Below are 16,457 nucleotides of genomic sequence, written 5' to 3' on the forward strand. Positions count from 1 at the left end.
AGGGCTTGAACTAGGGTCCTGGTCATTGTCACTGAGCTTTTCTGCTTAAGGCTGGAGCTCTACCACTTGAGCCACAGCTCCACTTCCAGCTTCTTCCTTCCTTCCTTCCTTCCTTCCTTCCTTCCTTCCTTCCTTCCTTCCTTCCTTCCTTTCTTTCTTTCTTTCTTTCTTTCTTTCTTTCTTTCTTTCTTTCTTTCTTTCTTTCTCTTTTGGTGGTTAATTGGAGATAAGAGTGTCACAGACTCTGTTCTTCAGATATCAGCCTCCTGAGTAGATACAGGTGTGAGCCACCTGTGTCCAGCATATTTTAAGGCTAATACTCACATTGTTTCTGAGTTGTTCTAATATGTAGCTAGAAGAAATTCTATTCTTGACTGGAGTTCAAGTGTTCTAACTTGATATTTTAGACCAAGAAAGTATCTGCTTTTTCTCAAGGGCAGCTGAATGAAGGAGATAAAAATGCAAATAATTGATACTTGGAAATAGGAACCTTAAGTGTCAGTGTTTAACAAAATACATTTCAATTCAAGAATAAACTTGTAACTTGTTTGAATAAGAGATCCTTTTAAATATCTAAGAGCTATGTTGAAATATTTGTGATACATAGATCTACAGCTTAAAAGTTATCAGATGGATGGTCAGCTACAAAATAGAACTAATAGAAGAATTTACTTTACATCTAACTGAAGAGTGAGAAATTCAGGAAGTGAGTAGATATATTTTAAATATTAGTTGTATTTATCAGTAAATAATTCTCAAAAGAAGAAATTACTTTAAGAAACAAATTTTATCCCTGAAAAAATTTAGCAATTTTATTGGGGATTAATTTTTTAAATGTCATTTCTAGAAAGTGGCCATAAAATATTTGATATTTATAGAAAATTTGATGTCAGGTGAAAAATTAATCAATTTCTTTCTTTGAACTTGCATTTATAGAAAAGGAAAAACTGGTTACATGCTAAATATTTAAAAGTTGAAGTAGTCAAGGAACTCAAAATATATTTGGCTTGAACTTGATAAAAGAATAAAGGAAGGGGGAGAAAGGAGTAGAAAAGTGAGAGAAAAAGAAAAGGACTAGAGCAGAAGACAGAAAAGAAAGAGCCAAATTTTTAACTCTCCTTCATGTGGATTTGAACAGTGTCAGCCCTTAACTAAGTTTTTGTTCTTTTGGTTTTGTTGTTGTTGTTGATAATGATGATAAGATTTTGTTTTTGTTTTTGCTTTGTTTTATGTAGGGTTTTTCCTTCTTTTCCTTCTTTTTTGAGGGAGTTGTGGGGAATGGACCAGATATGGTTTGATTTCTTCTCAGTAGAGAGTTTGAATGCAGAGCTTGTATGTGGTACTCTACTACTTGAGATACGTCCCCAGCTCTGTCTTTGCTTTTTCCTCTTGACTGGAAACACTGAATCATTTTCCATCTAGGGCATATTTCTCCTTTTTTATTACAAGTTGTAAGAAAGGATTTGAAGCCGGGTGTTGGTGGCTCACACCTGTAATACTAGCTACTCAGAAGGCTAAGCTCTGAGGGTCGCAGTTCAAAGCCAGCCCAGGCAGGAAAGTCCATGAGACTCTTATCTTCAAAAAGCCACCAGAAAACCATTGCTCAAGTGGTAGAGCACTAGCCTTGAGCTGAAGAGCTCGGGGACAGTGCCCAGGCCGAGAGTTCAAGCTGCATGACCAGAAAAAAAAAGAAAGAAAGAAAGAAAAGAAAAAAAAAAGAAAAGAAAAGAAAATGAAAGAAAGGATTTGAAGAAACCAACGTTCTATTCTTATGGAATTATCTTTGGCAGACACTCTTGTCAGTCCATCTTATGATTGGACTTACCTATAAATGCTCCCCATAAGAGCAATGATGAGTTAAAAATAGGTAAGTCTTCACAGTTCAAAATTGTAGAGACAGAAATAATCTGAATGTAGATTCATAGCAACAGGGACTCAGGATCATTCCCTCGTTTTATCCTGTGGTTATCATTCTCAAGATCATCTCTGTATCAAAACAGCCACTGAAGCTCCTGCCATTGCTTTCTATATTCTACCTAATAGTGAAGATTTAAATTTAAAAAGAAGAAGAAAAAAAACAAGAAGGGAAAAAAGGGTTTCTTTCCTGTCAGGACAAGTCTCAGAGGCTGATTCTGCTACTACTGATTACCTTACATTCCCCAAACTTTTCTACAAAGGAAAATGAGCATTGTAACCTTTACTTGTAACATTTTGCCCATCTAACAAGAGCTTTGTTCCTTAATAAGAAGGATGGTGTACATAAAGCATCCCTGATTCATCTGTCACACAGTTCAAGCTAAGTGGCAAAATTTCTTGGGCTAGTGTTGCATATTCTATAATTATGTTATAGACAAACACACATATATTCTTCAGTACTGGGAGACCTTAGTCACCAAGTTATGAACTAAGAGTATTAGCCTCAGCTTCTTTCTTATCTGTTCTTTGTGGTTAAACTTATGGCACTAGAACCTTTCATACTTCCTATAATTCTGCTGAGTATAATTCAGCTTTCCTTCTCTTGAAGCTGAACTTAAAAAATGAATAGGTAATTGAATGCCATGCTTGGACTCACTCTCCTACAACACTAATTAATGTTTCTATGGCCATAACAGTGATACTATATTTGGCAGGACTTTCCCCTCTGGACCTATTCATAGTGTCATTTGTTTTCCAACTCATCAAACACTTTGTGTGCACAGTGCTCAGGAAGGGGAGGCAGGACAGGTAAGTGAGATGTAGGGCAATATTTTCTCAGCACTGATGCTAGGCCTATTTCTTACTTCATCTGCTTTTCTATAAGAATAAATTATTGTTGCTGGGTGGAATGAGTATTTGATTTCTCTAAGAAACAGGAAAAATATAAAAAATAATGTAATTAGATTTTAAGGTATATTCCTTTAAGCTATGGGTATGTATTATACACATAAACACACAGAGGAGGGTAGAAGAAGAGAGAGCATTTCTAAGTACTAATTATTTAGCAATATTCCCTGGAGTGATTTCAAGCCACTGAAAAAATGTTGGTAATAGTCTCCTAGCACCTTCAAATCTGCCAGTTATGACCAATAATTTCAACATAAAGTTGGAGTTCCAGCACTTGAGATTGAGACAAAAGGTGAGGATAGCCTATACAACCCCATCTTTCATTTTTTTTAAAGCCAACAAACAAAACCAGAGTGACTGGAATGTTCATTTGATACTCACACATCTGCACTCAAACTTCAAAATAGGAATGCACAGCTTTCTAAAGCACCCCACCTTTCAAATATGCCATACTTATAAATAGATGGAGGCAGGTAGCTGCAGTAGCTTGCCCCATATGCCATCAAATCTGCCAGATGAGTCTTCAGTCCTGCCTTCTGTCCACTACATTTGGTGGCCATCATCTGTAAGAAGTCCTGGCTCATCCAGACCTGTGCCATGGGTTGCATGGGCTAGTCTGACCTGGATAGATATCAGAGCTGCAAGTCAGCACAGGAAGATACCTGCTACTGGCTTGTCCCCTCTTCATCTCCCCTTAACTTCCCTCTGAACATCACAAAGTTATCATCCAGAGAGCTTTGCTGTTTCCTTTGGTTTTTGTCTTCTCAGGGAAAATAAGAAATCCCAGACCTCAAATCATTGTTCTTCACTTTCCAAAAACCAAAATCATTGGTTCTGTCCGCTGCCATCTTCCTTTACTCTTTAAATATGTGGCCCTACCAATTTTTTTCCAATTGCAATGATAGCTTACTTTTTTAATTTAATTTTATTGTCAAGGTGATATACAGAAAGGTTTCAGTTACATATGTAAGGTAGTGAGTACATTTGTTGTCAAACTTGTTACCCCCTCATTCATTTTTTTCTCCCACTTTCCCTTCCTCCAATTCCCACCCCCAACCCCCGAGGTTGTATGGTTCATTTCCAACATATTGTCTTGTGAGTATTGCTGTTGCATTAATTTGCCCTTTGTCTTTTGTCTCACCATTTTGTTGTTCCCCTTCCCTTCCCTAATTCAGATAAATGTCAATACCCAAGATACCCAGATAAACATAAATACCCAGGGTACCAAAATCAAATACAGTGACAACAGGGGATAAACCATAGGAAAAATAACACAAAAGAAAAAAGAAATCACATAGTACATTAAAAACAACAACAAAGAAAAACCTCTTGTTCCCATATCTTGTAGTTCTTTTCTTATATGGCCACCATCTTATATGGTCACATGTACATAACTATTGAGCTATTCTGCTCATCTTCTTGCTAGAACTATCCCAGACATATACTAATTATTACAAATGAGGAATATTAGGGAGCCTATGTTTCCTTGCATCTGGCTTACTTATCTTAATATGATTTTTTCCAAGTCTTCTCATTTCCTTATGAATACAGCGATGTCTTTCTGATGCTAACATAGAATTTCATTGTGTCTATATACCACACTTTCTTGATCCATTCATTTACTGAGGAACAACTGGGTTGGGTCCATACCTTAGCTACAGTAAATAATGCTGCAATAAACATGGTTGTGCTGGTAGCTTTAGCATGGCCTTATTTGTAATCATTTGGGTAAATGCTTGTAGAGAGCTAAAGTTAGATCCTTATATATCACCCTGCACCAGAATCAACTCCAAATCGATCAAAGACCTTGAGGTAAAAGCAGATACCCTGAAAACAATACAGAAAGGAATAGGAGAAACACTAGCGCTCCTTGGCACAAGTTGAAATTTTCTTTATAAAGACCCAGAAACATAACAAATCAAAGAAGAGTTGGACAAATGGGATTGCATTAAAGTGCAGAACTTCTGCAAGGAAAATGACATAGCTATCAAATTAAATAGAAAGCCCACAGATTGGGAGAATATCTTCACTAGCTATACAACAGACAAGGGCCTCATATCTAAACTGTACTTAGAACTCAAAAAATTAAATTCCTCAAGACAAATTCTCAAAGAAACAATCGCCCCATCAATAAGTGGGCTAAGGACTTAAAGAGAGACTTCTCCAAAAAGGAAATAAGAATGGCCAATAGACACATGAAGAAATGCTCAAAACTCTGGCCATAAAAGAAATGAGATCAAAGCCACATTGAGATTCCACCTCACCCCAGTTAGAATGGCTATAATAAAGAAATCTAAAAACAACAGATGCTGGAGGGGATGTGGACAGAAGGGAACATTACAAGACTGCCTGGAAAGCAGTCTAATCTTTTGAGGAACGTCCACACTGCTTTCCAGGCATAAACATAGCACTCCCCTGTGACCCAGCCATCCCACCCCAGGGTATTTACCCAAATGCCTACTTTTATATTTTGAAGTCACAATCTCCCGATATAACCCAGGCTACCTTGAAACCATGATCCTCCGGCCACAGCCTCTACAATGCTGGAGTCACATTCCTAGGTCACCATAGCCAAGCAAGACAACTTCTTTAAACCCGCAGTACAGCAAGCACTTCTAAAACCTGTTTTTCCTGGGAAAGTGACTGTGCAAATAATTTTTTAAACTTCCTTTTTAACTGACTCGCCATTTCATTTCTTCTAGGCCTCTTTGTTTTGTTTTTTTTTACTAATTTAGGGATTTTTCTGTTCCCTTTCTAGTTTCTTACATCTATTTTAAGCCAAAAATGGCAGACATTGAGACATTACAACATCTTTTACTACAATTACCTATCTTGTAGAATACCAGGATCCTTTAATTATGACTAATGAATGCAGGCAATGCTAGTACATGCAAATATTGACTAGTTTTCTTGACCCTTTAGCAAAACTGGCTTTGTCTTATCAAGCTCTTTTCTTTGCATTATACAGAATTTTTATTATTATACACTGTCATCCTTTAATCTGTTTACTCTGCATATATTCATAAGTATTTTGTTTATTTTGTAGTTATCATTTTTCTATGTCATGTTTCTAAATAAATATTCTCTCAGCATGATATTGTTGTGTCAGCCAACAAGTTCGATAACTGTAGAGAATGGTATCTAAAACAATTCTTGTGATATACTTAAATTTTTCCTATAGAACAAAGTTCATTAATACCTTTTATTATGTTTAAACTACTTGTTCAATGTAATAGATTTTTTTTAACCCATTGGTTACTGTTAGCTTCCTTCACATCACAAAGAAAAATCACTGAGTATAGAACTCACATTATCTTTTTTTATATAATTTTTATTTGAAAATGCTAAAAACAGAGGGGTTACAATTACATAAGTCACACAGAGAATAAATTTTCTTTTGGATAATTCCACCTCTTCCCTTGCTTTCTCCGTTTTTCCTTCCCACCCCACCCACAAATTATCTAAAGTTTACCCAAGAGTTGGAATCACTGGGCTCTCTGTGAAATTTTCTCTGTGTGCCCAGCCTGTAATATACAATCTCAAGTCCCAGAGCCTGAGTTGTTCTGGGTTCATTCATCTCTGTCAGAAAGGAGATCTGGATAGTGACTTTTGGATAGGATTGAGAAAACCCTAGCTCCTGTTTTCTTTTTCTCATTTATTTTAAGGCCCATGGCCATCAACCCTTCATGATTTTATTCTGCCCAAGTCTCCCATTTCCATATGTATAAATATGGTGCTGCATAATAATTATAACCTTTAAGAAAATGGAGAGTTTCATTAAAGTTTCCCTGTAAATCTTAGATGCCTCATGACAGATATAGCTGAGAAGGCCAAAACATTATTAGCATCAGTGATAACTGTAATAAAAACATGTCTCATTTTCTTATAAACACATCCCATTTTCTTTCCCATACAATTCAAAGGAAAGGTGGCTGTTAACACTTCAAAATACGTTTATATCCTTCAGGGATGTAAAATCTGAGGTACAGCAAATTAGAGTTACTAGCCATTCCCATTTCTAAAGCAAAATGACTGGCATAGAAGAACAAAGCAATTTCTCATTCTCTGGTAGGTGAGAACTCCCACGGAGAACTTCTGATCTGGAAACATTGAGTAATTTTTGCCATTGTAGATTTCTGCCATTTCAGATTTTTCTGAGACTTTCTATATGTGACAAGAACTCTGCTAGCTGGCAAACTCATCTGTCTGCAACAGAGCTGAGAACAGAAAGACAGAAAGGCCTCTGACCCTCCCAGTAGATCCTGTACAATCCACACACCAACACTCCTAAATTTTATTCACAGGAAAAATGTCCAATATATTACCTAAACTCTACTTTCTTTTAACTGATACAAAATTCTGGTTTATCTGCATAGAATAATTGCAAGCATAGAATAGGTTAGTGGCCAAAATCATGAAAAGTATATCTTATATAAAAGATTCAATGTACTGAATATGAACTAAACATTCTATCCCTAAAAGAATAGGGTGAGGAAACTAGCATAAGATTCCAAGTCATAGTTTTATGTGAAATTCTTGAAGTAAATGAATGTACTGAACAGAACTTAGGATAATAATGTATTGCTTCGTAAAACAGTATTTTATCCATATTATGGTGAATTCAGATAATCAGTTAAAATGTTCATTTGTCAAACTAGGCTGTGGCGGTGGGTCATGCCCATAATCTTAACTACTCAGTAGACTGAGATCTGAGGATTGCTATTCAAAGCCAGCCCGAACAGAAATGTCCATGAAACTCCTATCTCCAATTAACCACCAAAAAGCCAAAGTGGAGCAATGGTTCAAGTGATAGAGTGCTAGCTTTGAGCTAAAAGTTCAGGAATAGTGCCCAGGCCTTGAGTTCAAATCCCAGAATGATCCCTCACCAAACAAACAAACAAGAAAGCTCATTCATGTAAATTAGAAACTGGTTCTGCTTTCTCAAGATACTATTTTTATCTGTCCTGCATTTGTATTAATAATTGACTGGTTTCAATAAGATGCATTATTGTTATCTGCTGTACTTTATTTTCTGATAACCACCCAGATCTTCACTGTCTCCAGCATGAATGGAAGCTTCTTACATTAGCATCTTCATTTCCTGCATCTTCATTTTCTGCCCAACTGCATGTGGTAATGCTGTGGTCATTGTAGTCTTTCTAGATAGTTCGGTTGATATAAATTACACTTTGGAAGACTCTTCTCCACAAATGGCTAAAAGAAAAGTGCTTAAGTATTGAAAAAAAAGCCAAGTATCAGTAAACCCCAGCACAGTCTAATTCATCCTGAATATAGACATGGGGTAAAAAAGTATGAAAAGTGTAATTTTCAAGACTTTAGGCCTGATCCTTGTTCCAGGGAGTTCCCCCTTCTGAAAAGCTTTCTTTCCCCTGGCTGTTAACAAATTCTCTCTTCTGGTAGAAGCCCTTATGGTCTTGGTTAAAAAGTTTTCAAAGTTCTGGGATATTTTACCAAAAAGGGGGAAACGCACACAGGTGTCATGCCTCCTAGTGTACTATGCTGTCTCCAGACATATTCCAAGATTGTGCCTACAGTCACCAAATCAAACCAGTATCTGGTGCCATGGTTGGCCTATCCACCTTTGGTAAGAGGAAATGTCTCTGTGCATAGTAGACAATTAGAGAAAATTGGGACATCCTCATTCATAGGTAAGTCTGATTTGCTTTTTGGTGTGAAAACTCACAATAATCAAAAGATACTATCAATCTAGAAATTTCTTGCAGAGACCTTCTATACTAGTATTCAGTAATACCTCCAAATGAGAAACCATGAGAAAGGACTCCTTGAACTCCAAGCTGTACTATGTGCCCTTGTCCACTGGTAGCAAGTTATGGCCGCTGCCTCTTTCTTTTAAAATACCTTTGCCAAGTGCCTGCTCTGTGTGAGACTCTAGAGATAAAAAGCAAAATCATGACACAGTCAGCCGACCGGGAGCTTCCAGTTCAGTGCTGAAGATGTATATTCATCCTCAAGGCCCTAGGCTAAGTCCTGGCAGGGCTCCGCACAAACTGGGTCCTGATGGGAAAAGCCAAGGCTTCCCATATTCCAGATTCTAAGTCCCAGAAATCTGGGGGCCGAGGATTGGGGGCGGGGGGGGGGGGGGGAGTGGAAGGGCGGGGGGGGGGGGGGAGAAAATCAGGAAAACCCGTATTCAACCTTCCTCTTCTGTCTCCCTAAGTACTCAACAAACAGAATGAGCTGATTTTTGGAAGAAGCCAGAGAGCAATAGAAACAAACACTCGTTTTCTTTCTTGAGAAAATGTACGCCAGAAATCTTGGAAGCGTTCTGTGCATTGCATGCCTTGAGCTCAGCCTCCACAACCAGCCGCTTGTTCACTCTGAATTTAAAGCCCCTCTCATTCCCTGACTACCCTGTTCCTCGGGGAAAACATGTAACACTTTGTTGCTGCCACTCTGTATGAAAGAGCAAGCAGTCAATATGAGGTGCCCTGTCTCTGACAGCCTGAGTTGCAAAATCTAGAACCCCAGTCACTCATGTCACACAAACCACAGCAAGCCAGTGGGTCCTCTGGGTTTACATTACAGGTGACAAACACAGCTCCTAATTCAAATGCACCAACAGACATTTCCTGGTCACTTCTGTAGTAATCTAAGAGTGGTGCTGTAGTGCCTGGTTAATTAGCTTAAACCAGTGGGTTTCGATAATACCTATCAGGAACACCTTAAAGTAAGAAAACTTACTGACAAAATAAAATAGTGTCAAAGGGGTCTCTATGAAACAACGGTACAATGGCAAACTTAACACATAACTAATGAATTGTTTCTTGTTTATGAATGAAACTGGTTATTATTATTATTATCAAATGCAGAATAACAATATTTAAATAATGAGAATGACTTCAAGCTTCTTTTGGTTGCTGGGACCTAGAGAATGAGTTTATGCTCACATTTGCAATACTAACTCTGCCATCTTATGGAAAATGCTGGAAATAGCTAAAGCATCGCATTGGTTCCAAGACAAGGATGTGCTGGTAAAATGACAGAAAGACTAGGATGTAGTAACTTCTATCTATTTCTACATATTTTTACAACTTTAAACTTTTTACCAGCAGAAATAATTTTTTTCAAAAACAAAGTCTTTCATAGTTCTCAGATTGCTTGCCAACCAAGATGTCTCCCAAACTTGATACTAGAACTCAATGTAAAAATCTTGAATGATATTTTGTATTGGTATGAATTTCTACTGTCCCATAACACTGTGTAGTGACTTCACTCTCTATGAACTTATTTGCTACAGATTTGTAAGCTACCAGAAAAACCAACTGTAAAGCATAAAATCCTGTCAGGAACTATTTGGTAGCCTGTGAAAATACAATTGTCTTTTTTTGTTATACAAACTGCTAATTAGACTTGATTCCACAATTGCTTTTTACATTTTTGTGCATATGCTACCTGTGTATTATACTCATATTCTAACATGACCAGAAAGCATTGTTTAATAGGAAATACGTGCATTTTTACATTTCACTGAACCCTTTGATTCTGAGTCAATTTACAATAAGTCAACTGTAATAGATTATTCTTTCCAACTATAAATAAATATGTACATTGAAGTAGAAGATTACTGGGTGTTTTTGTTAGTTTTGTTGGTTTTGTTAGTAATATAGGTTGAGTATCCCTAAACAAAAATCCAAACTTCAAGTGTTTCAGAATCCAAAACATTTTAAGCACTGACAAAATGTCACAGTCTAAAAAAATTCGGCACCATGACACTTTGGTGCAAAATTACTACAAATATTGTATAAAATACCTTCAGGGTGTGCATATGAGGTATACATAAAAACATAAATGAATTTTGTGTTCAATATTGAGTCCCATCACCAAGACCTCACATTATATAAATAAAAATATCCTAAAATAAAAAAAATTTAAATTAAAAAACCTAAAATAGTCCTCAGCATTTTGGAAAAGGGCCACTCGACCTGAAGCATGTGTTCATTATAGTAAACTTATGCAAGACATAGGTCATCAATATCCCTGTGTTGTTCAGATTTCAAGAGTTTACAAGAGTTATTCACAAACAACAAATAGAAGTCATAAATCAAAAATTAATTAATTTATTCACAGGTGAGCTGGGAGAGATGGAGAGAATGGTGAAAATGGTGACCTTGATCAAGATGTGCTCACAAACTTACATGTTTTGAATTTTGAATTGCAACCCCTTCGTTCAACTACCTAAGGATAATTAGATAAATAAATTTCATAGACTTTTAAAACCTCAGAAAACCCAGCCCTTTTTTTCAAGCATTTCCAAGTCACATTGGAGGAACTTTAGGTTCTACAAACCTGACAATCTGACTTGCTTCTGGTCACAGCCCCAGCAACTCTGGCCTTCCCCTCCAGGAACTCTGACTGCTAACAGAAAATTGCCCCTGCAATTTGCTCATAGTGCTTCTTCTAAGACAGTAAAGCAGAAACATCATTCTAGAAAGAGCAAAATGGAGATAAACTTTTGAAACCAATAAAATTTACTGGAGTTAATGATAAATAGGAGGATTGCATTGTACAAAAGCAATGATTAAAGTAGCTCTTAGGTCCTAGTGACCCTCAAGTCACTCACCCTCTGCATAAGACCCTCTCTTCCTCTTGGCCTATCATCCTGTTACTCACAGGAAGGTCTACTTACTTTGACTTCTTCATATGTCTCTGAGTAATGTCTTCAAAGTCACTTTCCACCCCAACCCAAATGGGAGTAATATTCCCTTAACATCAGTGTCATCTGCCCAGAGATTACTTTAAACCAAATGTAACATCTGCCCTGAATCATCTATCCTGGAATTCTACCCCTCAAAAATTAATATTGAACCAATTGTTGGTGCTTCATTGTGGATGAATTTTACAAAAAAGATCAGGAGGCAAATATAGCCAGAACACTCAATGTGACTAAGGAAGTGGAAATATGAAATTAGTCTGAGGAGAAAGGACAGATAAAATAGAAGAATGATGGAAGGGATGACTCTGACCAAAAAGCACTGGGCACTTAGATGGATATGTTAAATTGTAACCCGCTGTACAACCTTTTGAAGTGTGGAAAATAAAGACATGTGAAAAAGATAGATAGATAGATAGATAGATAGATAGATAGATAGATAGATAGATAGATAGATAGATAGATAGATAGGGAAGTTGTGCCTGGGAACTTTCTGTATCCCTTTTACCACTTGTTTGTAATTCCTAAGTATATTAAAAATAGAGGAAATTTGTTTTAGTGACTGCTGTAGTTTGGGCTGAAATATTTCCCCAAATGTACCTGAATTTAAGGCCCCAAATGTACATTGATTAAAGATTTGATCCCCAGCCTTTGGAGGTCGTGGGCAGTCAGGTCTTTGGGACATGCCCTGCATACTGGACCCTTGACCCTTTCTCCCCCTCCCTCCTCCTGGCTATGAAGTAAGTGATGTTTTGTCCTATCACATCCTTCCTGCCACATGTGCTGCCTTGTCACAGGTTCAAAAGCAATGGACCCTATGGATTATGGTCCAAAACTATAAGCCAAAAATAGCTTTTCTGCTTATAAGTTGTTTCACCTCAAGTATTTGTTAGAAAAAGGAATGATGGCTAACATAGTAACATATTCTCTTAGAAAAGTAAGCATGTTAAAATTTTATACATATTTTGTCTCTATCTCCATTGATCAAAGAGTTAAATATAGTCTAATCTCAGAGCCCCTAGCCAATTACAAGCAAAATAAGGAAAGACTAATTCAAATTGTGTGTCTCAATGCATTTTCCCTTGAGCAAGCATTTGAATTCCTATGCCTAGGTGGGCAATGGAAATGACATTATATGTTCCTAAAATCTAATCAAGTCTATGAATTTAAAGCACAAGCAAGCATAGCTTTTCATGTTTCACGTGTAACAAAGTAACTTCAATGGAATTAAGTAGCCTCCCAATAGAATTTAGACCTTCCACCTTTTCCCTAAAATTCTGCTTTCAATATTATTTTTTTTACTTTCTTGTTTTCTTTTTCTCATTATCATTCTTTCTTCCTTAAGATGATTTCCTTGTGTTGGCCAGACTAGATCTAAATTCTTGGGCTAAAGTGATCCTCCCACCTCAGCCTTCTGAGACCTAGGAATACAGGCTTGCACCAAAGCATCTATCAAATAAAATGGTATTTCTGTACTGGGCTCCTGTGGCTCACACCTGTAATGCTAACAACTTGGGAGGCTGAGACATGATGATTTTTCTGTTTGAAGCCAGCCCAGGCAAGAGAGTCTGTGAGACTCTTATCTCTAATTAACCACCAAAATAGGAAAAGAAAAAGAAAAAGCCAAGAGGTGGAGCTATGGCTCAAGCAAGAGTGCTAGCCTTGAGGAAAAAAAAAAAAAAAAAGCAAAAAAAACTCAAGAGTTCAAGTCCAGCAAGGCACCAAAACTAAAGGAGGTATTTCTAAATAACAAATACAAGTTTATGTTATGTTATTACTCTGCTTAAAACACTAAAATAATCATCCAAACTTTCACTTTTCTGTTATCTGATCTTGCCTCATTCACCTCATCTCTTATTACTATCTAGGAGCTCTTGTTAAGGAATTTTATTATTATAATTATAAAGGTAGTGTACAGAAGAGTTATCATTTCATAAATTAGGTAACAAGTACATTTCTTTTTGGACAATGTCTCTCCTTCCTTCAATCTCTTCCAGGTTTTCCCACCTGTCTTTTCCTACAAGTTAGATAGTTCATGGTTACTGAATACCACCATGGCATTTGTTCACCCTTTGTCCCTCTATTTCTGTACTCTCATTTAATCCCCCAAGACAGATAAATTAACAACAAGGCAAAAAGAAAAAACTCATGTTTACATTTCCTGGAATTCATATCAATAAATATTATTTTATATGATCAAAGGCACAGAGGTATTCTTCCCTTGTATTCCTCCTGGGAGCTCTTAATGTATAATGCTTTCTATGGTTTAAATGTTTCTGCTAATGTTCATGTATTAAAAATTGAGTCCTCACTGCAACAGTACTTAGGTGGGACCACTAGCAATGATTAGGTCAAGAGGGTCTTCCTTGGACAGTGTGAAGTAGGTTCATTATAAAAGTGAGGTGAGTTTGGCACCCTCTTGTTCTCTCACATTCCCTCTGCCATAGTAATATTACCCTATAGTAAGAACCACCACTCCAGATGTCAACCTTAGTTGTCAACTTTTCAACCTCTAGAACTATAACAAATAAATCTCCATGGCATTCTGGTACAGTAGTCCACAAATGCAGACAAGATTCATACCATCTCAAATGCTGAATACTGATCATCATGAGTTCTAATTTTTAGAAAACCAACTTACTGTAAGTATTTTCAGATTCATGTGATCTGCAAATAGTTGAGTAATTATTTATCAAGAAAAAAGGAAATATTGAATAGCAAAAGAATTAGAAAATTATTATCAAATGGCCACAGTATTTACATCAGCCAGACCCTCCAAAATTTCTTTAGATTTGGAGTATACTACTTTAGAAAGTGTCCACTCTAAAGCTCAGGTTCACAACCAAACTAACCTCTCCAGTACAGGTCAATGGATTAAATTACTGTCATAAAAAAGAAAGATTTTTATCTCAAGTATTCCTTAAAAACTCATATTGGTTTCTAAGCCCATAACTGATTTATTTTTCAAAGATACAGTATATTAAAAATCTTTATGAAGCCTTCCACTAAATTCACAAGTGTATCTTTGTAAAATCCTTTCTTTGACTTGGTCAAAGTTTTATGCTGATAAGATATTTTGTCTTCTGGCACCTCTCTTTTCTTCTAATATCTTCTAAGTTCACCAAGACTAATGATCTTATATGGACTTCTATTTATTCAATCTTTCAACCAGTACAAATTGAACTCTATTTTTCTAGGCACTACTATGCTGGACTTCAGAGCTCATTCTGAGCCAATTAGATACTATTAGCTCATTTCAAGTGCTCATATTTTGGCTGTCTGTGCCATTCATAAATATAAGTGTAGAGCAGATCGTTAAACAAATTAAAAGTAAATTCTTATGTTCACTTCTTCAGGGGATAGGCAAAATTAGGATGGTTCAGGAAAATTAAGATGGCCTCATGCAGGAATGTTAGGATCTAGACTTTAAATAAATATATAAATATAAATTAATGTTTTGTGCCAGTCCTGGGGCTTGAACTCAGGCCCTGACTGGGCTCAAGTGGAGCCACAGCTCCACTTCTGACTTTTTCTCAGCAGCTTATTGGAGATGAGAGTCTCATGGATTTTTTTGTCTGTCATGGAGCTTGAACTAGGCCTGAACACTATCTCTCAGCTCTTCAGCTCAAGGCTAGTGCTCTACCACTTCAGCCACAATGTCACTTCTAGTTTTCTGGTGGTTGATTGGAGATAAGAATCTCACGGACTTTCCTGACCAGGCTGGCTTTGGACAGCTATCCTCAGATCTCAGCCTCCTGAATAGCTAGGATTACAGGCAAGAACCACTGCATATAATATATTACATTATGTATAATATATAAATATATTTTGATGATAATAAATATCGTGAAAAAGTTAAAAGAATTATGTGATAAGATTAAGTAGACAATAACCAATGAAAATGTGAAGAGGAAAAATAATAGTCACATTTAAATTACTTCATGTTAAGTACCTATACTTTTAGCTGCTCAGAAGGCTGCAATATGAATATCTTCATCCAAAGCTAGCCTGAGCAGGAAATTCTGAAAGACTCTTTTTTTTAGTCAGTCATGGGGTTTGAACTCTGAGCCTGGGCACTATCCCTCAGCTCTTCAGCTCAAGGCTAGTACTCTACAACTTGAGCTACTTCTGGCTTTTTTCTGTTGAAGAACTGAATTCAGGGCCTCATGCATGATAGGCAAGCACTCTACCACTGAGCTACCTTCCCAGCTCCTTTGAGAGACTCTTATCTCCAATTAACCAAAAAAATCTGGAAGTGGAGGTATGACTCAAGTGATAGAGAGGCCAGACCCTAAATTCAAGCCTCAGTATCAATACAAAAAAATTAATTTGTGTTGAGATAACCATTATGAAAACTTTACTGAATGACAAATAACTGCCTCTCTGAAGAAGTAGAGTCTGAACTGAGGAATCAATCATCTGTGGAAGAAAGAGCTCTTAGGAAACACCTTCCCAATTGTGTTTGAAAAGATTTGTAGGACAAAGCAAGAAGGTGGTATTCAATAAGAAACAGGGAATTGGTTATCCTAATCACTTCTAATGTGCAAAATTACCACTAATTTTTAGAAATTGTAATTTTTTTAATCAGGATCTCACTTTGTAGCCCAAACTGGCCTTGAACTTGAAATGCTTCTGCTTTAGCTTCTCTAATGTTGAGATTGCAGGCATGCATATATCATCCTACTCCACTGCATGTATCTTTTAAGCACCAGAACTGTTGGTAAAGGAAAATGGTATTTGCTCTTCCTCTTACTTAAGCAGAAATTAAATTTAATTTCCCTTCTCTTTGCTCTTGCCATCTTAAGTTATTGAGAATACACTGATAGCAACACAAAAGCAAAGTTTGTGCTTGTTCAGCTCATAGTGATATAGAATAATCTGACATTAGTCAATATGTTAGAAATGGAAATTCAATCACACAAGACATTTCTGCTTCCCAATT

This window comes from Dipodomys merriami, unplaced genomic scaffold (genome assembly GCF_024711535.1).
Source record: "Dipodomys merriami isolate MVZ:Mamm:240054 unplaced genomic scaffold, mDipMer1.0.p SCAF_4, whole genome shotgun sequence".
Lineage (NCBI taxonomy): Eukaryota > Metazoa > Chordata > Mammalia > Rodentia > Heteromyidae > Dipodomys > Dipodomys merriami.